Genomic DNA, 13560 nt, shown 5'->3' with positions numbered 1-13560 from the left:
ATATAGTAGCATCAAAGTGCGGGGATGGGACTTGAACATGGGATCTCTCGATTGGGAGGATGCGCAAATGGCTATGCCAACACTCTTGAGAGAGAGAGAGAGAGAGAGCTATTAAGCATCTCTCCTAAAGGCCCAATGGGTCTATGAGACCAAAGTGATATAATGTTATCCATGGTATGTCTCATCATGGAAAAAAACAAAACAAAACAAGTACAAATAACATAGCTCTCTCAAAGAAGAGGCTGATACAATGATCATCATGGGGAAGTACATGGGGTACAAGCACTTATATAAGAGGCTCTCATCATGGATTCCATGAGAATATGAAGTATGTGGGGCACATCGTCCACCAAGAGAGGGTACACCTCTCTCAAGTATGTCAAGCATGAGGTTACTAAGTATGGCCGAGAGGCCCCCTTTTCTCACGGTACGTGGGAAGGTGGTGCGATGGTGGTGGAGCATGTGTTGGATCTAGAGCTGCTGGGAGGATTGTAGTTGGTGTCCCATGGGCTAGGGACACCAGGTAGTTGAAGCGCACAAGCCCATTCCAAAGTGACTCCTTGTGGGAACGGGGCAAAGTTCATGTATCCTGTAGTGGACCCGCGGGGTCCACTATGCCAATATCCTCTCCTTGGTTCGGAAAGAAATTGGTGATGGTCAGTTGGCGAGAAAGGAGGGATGGTGATTATGGCCAACACTCTCTTAAGTGTGTATCTATGGGTCTACAAAGCTCCAGTAGTAGAAAGGGTTCGATGGTCCGAAATTCCATGATCTTGGATAATGGGCCAAAACCCTCACGGAAGAGACAATGGTACCTCCCACCGATATCATAGTACATTGGGCAATGATAGGTATAGTCCTACTTTGTCTTGGCCCCTTGTGGCATAATATGCAGATCCTCTCCTCCTAAGGTCTCCGTATGAGCTCTCCATCTCTGAATATATGCTCTGCCTGCCATCTCTCCACCCATATAGGCGATGGAAGGATACTCGTAGCTGGCCAATTTCGACCCGTAGCTGGCCAATTTCGATCCGTATGTCATGTGACATGTGAATACCCAGGTAGCCTGGCTGTTGTGGATGAAGCCATCCTCTGTAAACCTAAGGAAATGATCTATGTAGAACTGCATTCTTGGTGGGAGCTCCAAAAGTGCAACCCATGTGCTATGTTTGTGGAGGCTAAGGAGATCGAACCAAATAGTCTCCAATTGTCATGGGAGAGCTGGAGAAAAGGGGATCCTACATAATACAAAGAGGTGGGAGATGGTCCATCTGGAGCCCATGTCCTGAGAACCGAGTGGAAACTTAGGTGTATCGTGCTCTATTTTCACCCTCAAGTGTGAGCTGTCGTGAGGACTCTAGGGCAAGCCTTGTGTATCTACGGAGGCTCATGATGTTGATGTAGTGGAGGTAGATGACTATCTGAAAAGTTGTGTCCACCACCATCGGGGTTACAAACGAGCTCTACCTAAATGATTGCATGTAGGATCGATGGTTTGCTATGAAGCATGCGAGAGAACATCATGACCTGAGGCCTCTCCACATGCTGCCGATTTTGTTTTGATAGATTTGGTCCTTAGAAAGGTGCTCCACGCATCAAGGCTGGTGTGATTAGGGTCTTAAAGAGCTAACCCTTTGTCTTGGCTCCTAGAAATGGGCATTGAAGCACCGACACTCAAGTAAAGCCATAGCTGCATATCCCCATCTCACACTTTGGTGTGTACTGTTGTCGTCATGATAAAGCGGGGGGCACTAAAGTAAGGCCATTGCTACATATCCCCATGTCACTCTAGTGTGTGTTGTTGTGGGTCATGGTAAAGCTTGGGCCATTAAAGTAGCTCTGGGGTACACATATGATGGGACAATCTCCACTGAGGCTTCCCTATACGTGAAGCTCAATCTGGATGTGTAGGGGCAAGAGGTGTTGAAAAACCATAACCCTGGTTTTACTAAGGTTAACAATGAGACCTTGCTATGTACAAAAAACATGTAGAGCATCTAGGTGTCTCTAAAACCCCGTGGTGTGGCTAAATAAAATATGCACATAATGTCATCTACATAGAGTAGGAGGGGAATGGCAAATGGAGCGTCTAGCCCACCTAATCTATCATAATGAAGCTCGAGATAACATCAATGTAAAGGCCAAAGAGAGTGAGTGGTAAAGAGCGGCCCTATTTCACCCCAAAAGTACTAGAGATCTCCTATGACATCCCTCTTGGGGCTCTCACACATCCTGTGTTGTCCTGTGATTCACTCGTAAAGAGCGATCATCAAATCATGTTGGATGGAGCCCCGATGTCCTATAGGTGTGCTAAACTAGTCGAGCGACTAAGGTGCACTGTTGTGGACGAAGATGGCAATTGTCGATGGTCTACACTAATGGACATTAATGGCAGATGACAAAATTCAGCATCAATTGCAACTCTTGAAATCGCAACACTCTATGTATTGCTATGTAGAAGATCCCTTTGCTCTAAATACAAGAGTGAAAAACTATGCATGGCCCTCAACGTAGAAGAAAAAGCTGAATTGATGAGCTTGCATGAAGATGGGTTCCTCTTTCCTAGCAAACTACATGATTTCTCTCCCAAGAATATGACTATCACTACAATAAAAAACTAATCCAAGACCAAGCAATTTCTCTTCCTCATCCTCAAAATCAAAATCGAAGTCTCTGATAGTAGCAAATGTAAGCTCCAATCTAGCAAAAACACCCTGACCCTAACCCTGGAAGGCACATACAAGTAGTGGAAGAAGTTGAAGAGACAAAGAGATGAAACCCTAGCATGGCATACTTTGTTTAACCACCTAACTATTATATATACCAGTGACCTCGAGCTCCAATGTGTACCTTACTGGCCACACACCATAATCACGCACCCCCTATGTCTTGGTTGGTATCCCGGGCTACACATCATTGAGTCTTCGCATGCAACTATTACCCAACACGAATGTCATTACATGTTCACATTTAATCAAATAAGAGGTGATGTACCATTAGGTCCCACCATGCTTTTTGTCGTCCTTGTTAGGGTCATAACACATCCCTCATAGGGATGTGTCCTCATCAGGGTCGTAAGACATCCCTTGCAGGGATGTGTCCTCATTAGGGTCGTAACACATCTGTTAAGAAAACGTGGTGCTCATGCTAGATCAAGTGTGTGGAGGAAAAGAACTCACAAAATACAAGAAAGATATCTTGCTTATTAAGTTGTTTATGAATACAACTTGGCCTTGCTCAATACAAAATGCCTCCTAGCTCCACCTTTAAATAGGTGAGCTAGTGGACCTTAAGTCCATTTACACTCACACCCTTCTCATCCCCTTCTACATAACCTTAGTCTCTTAATACCCCCCCTCAATACCAACTATGAAAGTATTGGAATAGATGGTATTGGACATAGGTTCCCTTTATAACATTAGGCATACAAGGATGTCATGGTGGTGTGGTTATCTAGGATTTACAAATATGTTCCTAGAGCCTTAGAGGCTAATACAATGATGCCATCTAAGTCTTTATGTGATGTCGATGAAGATGTACACCTCAATGATGGTGCACCCTACTCTTTGTGCTTGCTTGACTTCTTGTAGTTGACATGCTTTAGACATACATGCCATTGCTTCCACATGCTTTCCACCTTGACCATTCTCACACAATGATCAAAACAAGGCTGCCACCCTTGCTTAAGTGGTTTGCTTATAGATGTTCCTTCAACCTTGATGCTTCCTTGAATACCATACCTCCTCCATGGGCAATGAGGTAGATTTATATGGGAAAGGGAAAGGGAGGGTCTTACCACTTGCCTTATGAATTGGTCAAGGGCAGTGTCTACTCCACAATTACAACAATTTTTGTGCATGTTGGTTACATGATACCCATTAGGGTTTGAAGAAACAAGCTTAATGGGGATTAGTTGCATTAGTGTTAAGGAACACTTTGGTTGGTGATTAAGATCACCATTAGTGTGTAGAAAACACAATTAGTGCTTAAGAGCACATTTTTAGTATCTAATAACACTTATTTTGGTGATTAGTTCACCATTAGTGTTTAATAATACTATTAGTGTTTAAAAACACTTTATAATATCTTCCCTTTGCTGGATTAATAGCTTAATTAATGTTAAATAATATAATTAGTGCTTAAAAGCACACTTTGAACACTTTGAAAGCTTGAAAGTTGATGTTGATGATGGAGCTTGATAGGAATGAGGTCTATGGATACCTCATGTGGTTGGCACCGCTTCAAACTCAAGAGAAAGCTCAGCAAAACAAACATTCACATCATCACTTGAGTGATTAGAGCAAGGGAGGAGATGATTTGAGCAAGAAAAAAAACACCTTGAAGCTTTAATGGAAAGCTTGAAGGAGAAGAAAGAGAGGCGCCTGGTTTTTTCTCTGTAGCCGGCGTGTCGCTGCATGAAATGAGCTGATATTAGAGCTGTGGAGTCCTCATAGAGTGGGCTACCAAAGCCCTAAAGCTTCTTGCTTAATGATGGCCTACAGCCGGCGTATGGGTGTACGGCCAGCGCTGCTACAGGAAACTGGCGCCGGGCTGCTACAAATGAAATGCCGCGATGGTGGAGAGTGAAGATATTCAGCAATTAGCCGTACGATCTGAAGTGCCTAGGTCTCCTCTACATCTCCCATGAAGAAATTTCTGAGAGATATGCCCTCTACAAGCTGCTGGAAGTCCTCCAATGGCTAGGGGTTGAGCTCCACACAAGAAGAGATGAGGTTTTTAACCTATTCTACACCACAAAAGTGACCTACTCAACCTAAGCTCTAGATACCATGTTAAGAAAAAGTGGTGCTCATGCTAGATCAAGTGTGTGGAGGAAAAGAACTCACAAAATACAAGAAAGATATCTTGCTGATTAAGTTGTTTATGAATAAAACTTGGCCTTGCTCAATACAAAATGCCTCCTAGCTCCACCTTTAAAAAGGTGAGCTAGTGGACCTTAAGTCCATTCACACTCACACCCTTCTCATCCCCTTCTACATAACCTTAGTCTCTTAATAACATCCCCCTGATAGAGGAATTGAAACCTAAGGAAGGCCTAAACCTTGAGCTCTAGCCACACACCTTCGAGGAGTGGGCTACATGTTATGGGATGCCATGGCGAGGAGCGAGGTCAAGGTGTGGGTCTAGCCTCATAGCTTGAGGGTGCTCCATGAGAGCTATAGTTGGGAGTTAAGCTACTAGCATCATCTAAGTGTATATTCATGTGCTTGTACACAGGGGATGCTCAAGAGATTAATTGGCAACTTTATTTGGGATCAGAGCCACTCAGGCACTTATGTCTCAAGGTACACGTGGCATGATTAGCCTATATGTTTTTCTTGCTTTTATTTAGTATGTGAAGAAGATGCTATTCTTTGAGTTGTGCATATGCATGGTGTAAGAGGAGGCTAAGAAGCGACTTTTTTCTATGATGCTATTTTTATCGGTGGTGTTTTTTTATTGTTCTTATCGTGAGCTTAGATGGGTAAAGCATTTATGGGCTAGTATCGGTTGTCATGGAAGAGAGCTAGCACAATTGGCAAACCATGGTGCACATGGTTGCTACCTAATTTGTGAGAGTACATTGTGGGTTGGATAAAACCTTCATGTGCAGAGCTTAGCTTGTGTGCAAACACTATGTGGTATGCGGGCTAGTATTCGGGAAAAGGTATGCTACATGATCTGTGAGTACATTGTGGGTTGGATGAAACCTTCATGTGCACAAAACTTAGTGTGTGGTGTGTGTAGGCTAGGGTTCAAGAAAAGGTACGCTCGACTTAGCCTATAACTTGTTAAAATCTTTGCAAATTGATGAGAGAAGGAAAATACATCCTCCAAAATTATAAAATTTAGTTATATAGATATAAAATTATGAAGAAAAGTCTTTTCCAAATTATATTTTCCTCTTTAACACAGTGAAAATAAGGCTCAATAACATAGTTTCCCAAACATTGGTGCTGGTTGTTACACACGACTATTTTTTGGGCCTCACACAAGGTGTTACGTGTCTTAGACTTTAGTCATAGCTAGCCTATGCATTATAGGCTTTTGGTCATGAGCTTGAATGGGTTGCTTAGGATGCCATGTGCAACCTTGTTCCTTTCTCACACCCCATAATACTTTGCTATGCACCTTTGTTTACCTATTTTGTGACACACCTCATTGTTTACTTGGCATTTGAATGAACGTATTATCCTTAGTTCTAAAGTGGCTTAATGGATCTAATATGTCATATTACGATCGCATAATTATACACATATGGGAGATTACAAAGAGTGGATTAGTAGCAGTTAGGAAACCGAAATGTCTCTTTGTGGATATTTAAAATGCAGGTAAGGGGCCACCAAAGAGTGGAGTAGTAGTAGTTAGGAAACCGAAATGTCTCTTTGTGGATATTTAAAATGCGGGTAAGGTGATACGCCATGCATTGAGCATCTTTTTCATTATCTTTTCGTTGATATGGAATGAGATAGAATGTCTTGCACTTGTTCCATTATGTCCATGTGCCTTGTTGTTTTTAGTCCATCGATGGAAGCATCCCATTAACACTCTAGTGATGCTTATAGGAACACAGTCATCTACTATAATTTCTTACTTAGCTCCCTAACACCATAGAAAACTCCCTCGGTAAAGGTGGAATCAATGGCATGATACACAAATAGTAATTTGTATTTATCATATCAAATAATTAAAAACCATCGTAAATACATGTTGAGTTCTATATCCTTACCATGCACATCCTCCTCCTCCATCATAATCTAAAAGAAAACACAATAGCGGAAGCAGGATAAACACAATACAAAGCATTGAATTGAAGAAAGAACTAGATAGTAAGCAATATTACTGCCTGCGAACTTATGGTTGTCTGCCCACCCATATACAGAGCTTTGATAGTGATCTAGATAGACTCTAGATGCAAGATGTCTTACTTTACAAGAGCGCTTGAACACAATGAACTTGGTGATTAACCAAAGCTGCCAAACTCTCTATATATATAGGACTTTGAGTTAGCAAGACATAGATTGGCCATGTCGACCAACCCATGACGGTCCAAAATGACCAACCAACCATATCATTTGACTAGGACCATATTAGGCTACAAAAAAATCCCATAGAGACCTCGCACAACTCCCATGTCCATCTGAGACCGTCTAGATCCTCAAACAGAGCCTGCAACATGAGGATAGTGTCCTTAGTTTGGTGTCCAGCACTCACTAATGTGGTCACACAACTCGTGTAAGCATGCATCCTACTTAGCAGAGTGCCAAGTCTACACAAGCCATCTGCTAACCATTTGGCCACCATCCAGTGTCTAAACTGACAATTGTCGGGTGCGTGGGTGCTCACCAACAATAGCTCCTAATATAGGCAAAAATAGAGCACATTTGTCACTCACACTAATAACACAAGGGTGGAGCTTTGAGCAAATGCTTTTCTAACACCCCCCTCAATATCCACTTGTAGGTGAACTACCTCTTCAGTTTAATGCTTTGAGCAAATGCTTTTCTAACACCCCCCTCAATATCCACTCATAGGTGAACTACCTCTTCAGTTTAATGGTTTGAGCAAATGCTTTTCTAACACCCCCCTCAATATCCACTCGTAGGTGAACTACCTCTTTAGTTTAACGCCGAGTCGCGAACGAAGATGGTGCTCTAGCAAATCTCTTCCCAGAGCCTTTGTGAAAATATATGCACAGTACAATATCGTTGTGGGCCAGTAGACAAGCCTCACCTCTCCATCCATGATAAGCTCATGCACATAATGGTATTTTACGTCGAGTCGCGAACGAAGATGGTGCTCTAGCAAATCTCTTCCCAGAGCCTTTGTGAAAATATATGCACAGTACAATATCGTTGTGGGCCAATAGACAAGCCTCACCTCTCCATCCATGATAAGCTCATGCACATAATGGTATTTTATCTCGATGTGCTTCGTGCAAGCATGAAACACCAGGTTCTTAGCAATCACCATGCAACTTTGATTGTCGCACAAAAACACTATCACTCCCTTTTGAGCAACATGCATGTCTCCTGAGATCCCTCTCAACTAGACTACTTCACATGAAGCAAAGCATGCTACTTTGTACAATAAAGTGCCATTGTAGGCTACTTCTCGCTGATCTAGGATGTAATTCTAGACCCAATAAGTAAACAATAACCAGAAATAGATTTTCTACTATCACAACCAATCTAAGTCACAAAATCTAGTCGTGTGTAAATGATGGCATACCTAATGGTACCTTTGATGTATTTCAACACATGAATCCTTGCCTTCCAATGGTTCTCTTGGGGCTGATTTGAGAACCTGCTAATCATACCAATGAAAAGGTGATGTTATTGCATAGAAAGATCAAACTCCTAACCCTATGGATAGATATAAAAGAATGGGTAAAAGGCAGACTAAAGCCATCCGATACTATAGATGAGGCTCTACCACCTCTAGCAGAAAGAACCTTGAGACACACAAGGAAAACCCGAGTCGTTAAGATACTAGTTAATCAACTGGAGCATTATTACGAAAGCAACGACACAAATGCTACAATCCTGATTCATCATAATGGGTACTATAGGCACTGGCTATCCTGGATGGTGGGGCAGGGGTTAGCATCATCACAAAATGTTGCTAGGAAAACTAGGGGGAAACCTGATCTAAAAAAGCAGATGTAATCATTAAAATGGTTGACAGAACATCTTTGAAGCCTATTGGACTTCTAGAAAATGTGAAATTCAAACTCTTTACGTTTTGCTACCATCATACATTTGTGGTCATGGACTTCCTGTGCCAACCCAATTCATATGACATAATATTGGTGAGCCCCTTCATGAGGGAATCCAAATTAGATCACGTGTATGTACGTAGGGATTCGTAAATTTTAAAGATAGATCTGAGAACATGGAAAGCACACCCCATGGAAGGGAAATGATTTGGTAATGATTCGGTCACAACGGAACGGACCACCTTTGTACAAATATGCTAGCCCTCGGTGGGAAATCCCAAGGAAGAAGAGGAAACAAAAATGTATGCATCACTTCCTCCTCTGGACTTCAGTGAAAACTGGATGCATGTGTTGGCTACCATAGATGTGATGCAACCCAGGGGGACCCAGTATGTGGAATCTAGAACTATCCCCATGACCTCTATTTGTATGTGGTTAATTGATAGATCATTGATGAAGCATCAGAAGAGGAGACATCGAGTATAGAAGGGAACATAGCACAAGGCCGTACCAATCCTCAATGCCTCAGAAGGTGGCAAAAACAGAAAAGATATATTGCTCGACGAAGTGCCCTATTACGAAGTGTTGAAATGAGTGCTGCTAGAGTGCCAAGTCACCTAGCCAATTTATCCTACATGAGATATCATAGCTTTGTAGTACTTTCCTTATATAAAAGAAGGACATTTGAAGCATTGGAATACAAGCACAACATCTCAAGTCTTTTTATGAGTACAAGTTTCCATCTTGTAACCTAACTGAACTTAAGTCTAAACTTAATTTGCACACACTCATCACCCCACGAGTATTGTTCATTTTTATCCACCTTAGATTAGTGTTGTCATCATAAGTGTAGGATTAGATCAAGATTAGGATCTAATTAGATCATTACAGAGCTTGATCCATGAATTTCAACATGGTATCAAAGCTTGGTTTAAGCTCTCCTTTAGCTTAGCTCTAGCATTATTCTTCACTAATCGCATCATCTTATCCTTCCTTCCTCTTTTTGGCCCAAATTTCACAAGCTTGCCATTGACCATTCTCTTCACCATTTTCAAAACCCTTCTAGCCAAGTGTTGGCCTCACATAGCTATTCACTCCAACTAGAGGAATTAGACAAATTCGTACGTTGCTGCCCGAAAAATTGACAAAAATCACCGACTGATCTTTTGAATCATTCACGCCGTGTACGTCAAATTAGGGCAAGCCCTTTTAGTCGTGTGTTCTACTTAACTAAAGGCCTCCACAGCTCAAATCTTGTGGCTAAAGGCTTAGTCTACGCACCGGGAGCATCTGTCTTAGCAGGCAGCAAAAAGGCAAAATTCAATCTTTTTGGGCATCTTTGAGCTGATTTTTTTACATGAGCCTTTGACCCTCATCAAGGGCAAGAAGTTCATCAAGAAAGCCCCATCCAAAAGCTTTCTCATTTTCTCAAATTTTCCCTCCAAAGTCTGTTGTTGTTAATCACTGTGATTAGCACTTAATCACTAGTATTAGCAAGCAATTAGCAAAAATTGAGCTGAACCAAAATCAAAATTGGAAAATTAGAGTGATATTCCATTGTGGAAAACTCTCTGTTGTATCAAAATCCATCTTAACCACTTGCATTGCTCAACTTAAGTGATTTTTTCACCGCATTGAGTTTATCTCTAGCATATGATTTGCAATCACTTGTAAAAGGGTTAGGCACTGCCTGAGCACTAAAATCAAGGCTCAAGGTAAGACCCCCATTCCAATCATGGAGCATGTAGAAGTCATCTCAAGATTTAATGGTGATGGTTTTTTCACATGGCAAAGCAAGACCATGTACTTGCTTATGCGTAAGGGGCTTTGGCACCTTATTGAGGATGAAGAAGTGGAGGTTGGGCCACTTCAAAACAACAAAGTATTGGGCCTCATCGCTAAAAATCTTGGTGATGATGTGATTAGTCACATTGCTGGCATCAAGGATGCCAAGTTGGCATGGCAAGAACTCAACAAGATTTTCGGCACAGACTCAAAGAGCTCAAAGATCAACCTTCTCATGCAGTTTTACAAGCTCGACAAATAGGAGACCGAAACCATGGCACAACACATCAATAAATTCAACGGTATCAAACAACAACTTAGTGCATTAAAGAAAGTCATTGAGGAAGATGAATCTATTCGTGTATTCCTAGTTGACAAAGAACCTTATGAATCAATTGTTGCTACACTTAAAAATGTGCCCAACACTAAACTTCAGGATGTAGAATCATCTCTACTTGAACAAGAATCCAAATTCAAACATAAAGAATCATTCAAATCACATTCAAGTGAGCAAGCACTGTATACAAAGGGTGGGAGATTTTAAAGGACAAATCAATCAACATCTCAACTTCCAAGATGCTATCACTGTGGAAAACTTGGTCATACCAAGAATGAATGTCGCAATAAAGATAAACCAAAGCTTGTTTGTGACTATTGTGGAAAAATTGGTCATCTAGAAGAAGATTGCTATCAAAAAAAGAAGCAGGCAAACTACATCGAGGTCAAAGCTGTCCCAGTTTTGTGAAGACGTGCTCTTCTAGAGAAAGAACCATTGTACTTTTCACCCCTCTTGTCTCTGCAAAAAGTGTAATGTAATCAGCCTCTGAGGCCATATGATGCACTTAAGCTGAAATTCATAGCCAAAGTAGCTATAATGCCAAAGTAGCATAAAGGCCAAAGTAGCCTAGCACAAGGAGAGAGAGAGGAAGAGTGAAAGCCTAAAAATTATACCCAATCTGGCATCAAGGGGGGGTGTTGAAATGAGTGATGATACACTGCCAAGTCACCTAGCCAATTTATCCCACATGAGCTATCATAGCTTTGTTGTACTTTCCTCATATAAAAGGAGGACATTTGAAGCATTGGAATACAAGCACAACATCTCAAGTCTTTTTATGAGTACAAGTTTCCATCTTGTAACCTAACTGAACTTGAGTCTAAACTTAATTAGCACACACTCATCACCATGAGTATTGTTCATTTTTATTCACCTTAGATTAGTGTTGTCATTAAAGTAGGATTAGATCAATATTAGAATCTAATTAGATAGTTGATTGTCATTAGGGAGCTTGATCCATGAATTTCAACATGAAGAAAATCCATGGACCAGTGGCTGAGATACCTTGAGGCCACTAAGGTACATGATGAGTTCTCTAAGGATTGGAGTGAGGAGTTGAGTAAGATATCGCTGGAGGGAAGACACAAGGAGAAAGCCACCCCCTTCAAGAGCTAGAAACACCTAAGCTTACAAAAGCTGGGCACCGAAAACACAATAAAGCCTTGGCAGAAGCAGAACGTGAGGCTAGAAAGATCATGACTAAAACCAAAAGTGAAAATGAGGACAAACCAGACTTGCTCTCAGTACCCGACCACTTCAAAACCTATACTGTTGAGATGAACGGAAAGTGGTCCAACTGATGGCAATAAGGGTTAAGGAGGATAGGCTGTCCACATCATATGATGGCCCGACAGAAGTCAAGGAAGTGGATATTGTGGGACTAGGGGAGGAAGCTCGACCCATATACATTGCTAAGAACTGGTGGACTTCGGTTGAAGAAGATGAGCTTGTCGCTCTCCTTAAGGAATTTAAGGACTGTTTTGCCTGGAATTACAAGGAGGTGAAGGGGGTACCACCTGAGGTAGTACAACATACAATTCCAATCATGGAAGGGTCGAGACCAACCAGGCAAAAACCATACCAGATGAATCCTATGTATGCAACAATTTTGTAAAGGAGGAAATAGACAAGCTCATTGTGCTACGGATTTCATCTATGAGATCGAACATACGGATTGGTTGTCACCAATCGTAATAGTGCCAAAAAAGAATGGAAAACTTAGGGTATGTGTGTTGATCTTAAAAAGGTCAATGCAGCTACTAGGAAAGACCATTATCCACTGCCCTATACAGAACATGTTTTGGAAAGAGTGGCTAGGGAAGAAGCTTACAACTTCTTGGATGGATTCTCCGGTTACAATAGCACCAGAGGACCAACATAAGGCAGCTTTCAATACAATGTGGGGGACATTTTCATACAAGGTTATGCCCTTCGGCCTCACCAATACCCTAGCAACATTTCAACGGTTGATGTGCACAACCTTCAAGGATTATTTATAGAAGTGGTTGGAGGTATTCATTGATGATCTGTGTGCCATCTAGCCTGCTTAAAGAAAGTGTTCAAGTGATGTTGATTATATCGCATATCCCTAAACCCTTTAAAGTGTCAGTTTTGGGTCAAACATGGTGTGATATTGGGACACATTGTCTCAAAGAATGGTATATCCATGGATGATAGCAAGGTCAAGCTGATATTGGAGCTGCCACACCGCCCACCAATTACAAAGGTGTGCAAAGATTTATGGGCCATGTGGGGTATTATCGCCGCTTCATAATTTTCTATGTTGAAACAGCCAGACCATTGTACAAGCTCCTCATTATCTTTGAATGGACTGAGTTATACTAGGAAGCATATGATCGACTGAAGCAAGCATTGGCTAGCGTGCCAATTCTACGACCCCCCCCCAATTTGGATCTCATATTTCACGTGCATATTGATACATCAAATTTTGCTATTGGTTGCATACTAGCCCACCAGCCTAGTGAGTTCAAATTGGACTATCTAGTCTGCTTCGCTAGTCGTCACCAGCAGTTAAATGATGCAGAGGTGAACTACACCACCACAGAGAGGGAAGGATTGGCCATGTTTTACGCTGTCAAAAAATATCGACATTATCTCTTGACCAACAAATTCGTATTCTTCGTGGACCATCAAGCCTTATTATATCTAGTAAATAAGCCTTGCACCATGGGGAGAATCACACGATGGTTGCTATTAT

Source organism: Cibotium barometz, chromosome 10, assembly GCF_041138505.1.
Source record: "Cibotium barometz isolate CiBa-2024 chromosome 10, ASM4113850v1, whole genome shotgun sequence".
Taxonomy (NCBI): Eukaryota; Viridiplantae; Streptophyta; class Polypodiopsida; order Cyatheales; family Cibotiaceae; genus Cibotium; species Cibotium barometz.
The sequence above is the reverse complement of the archived record's forward strand: the minus strand, read 5'-3'. Positions refer to the sequence as shown.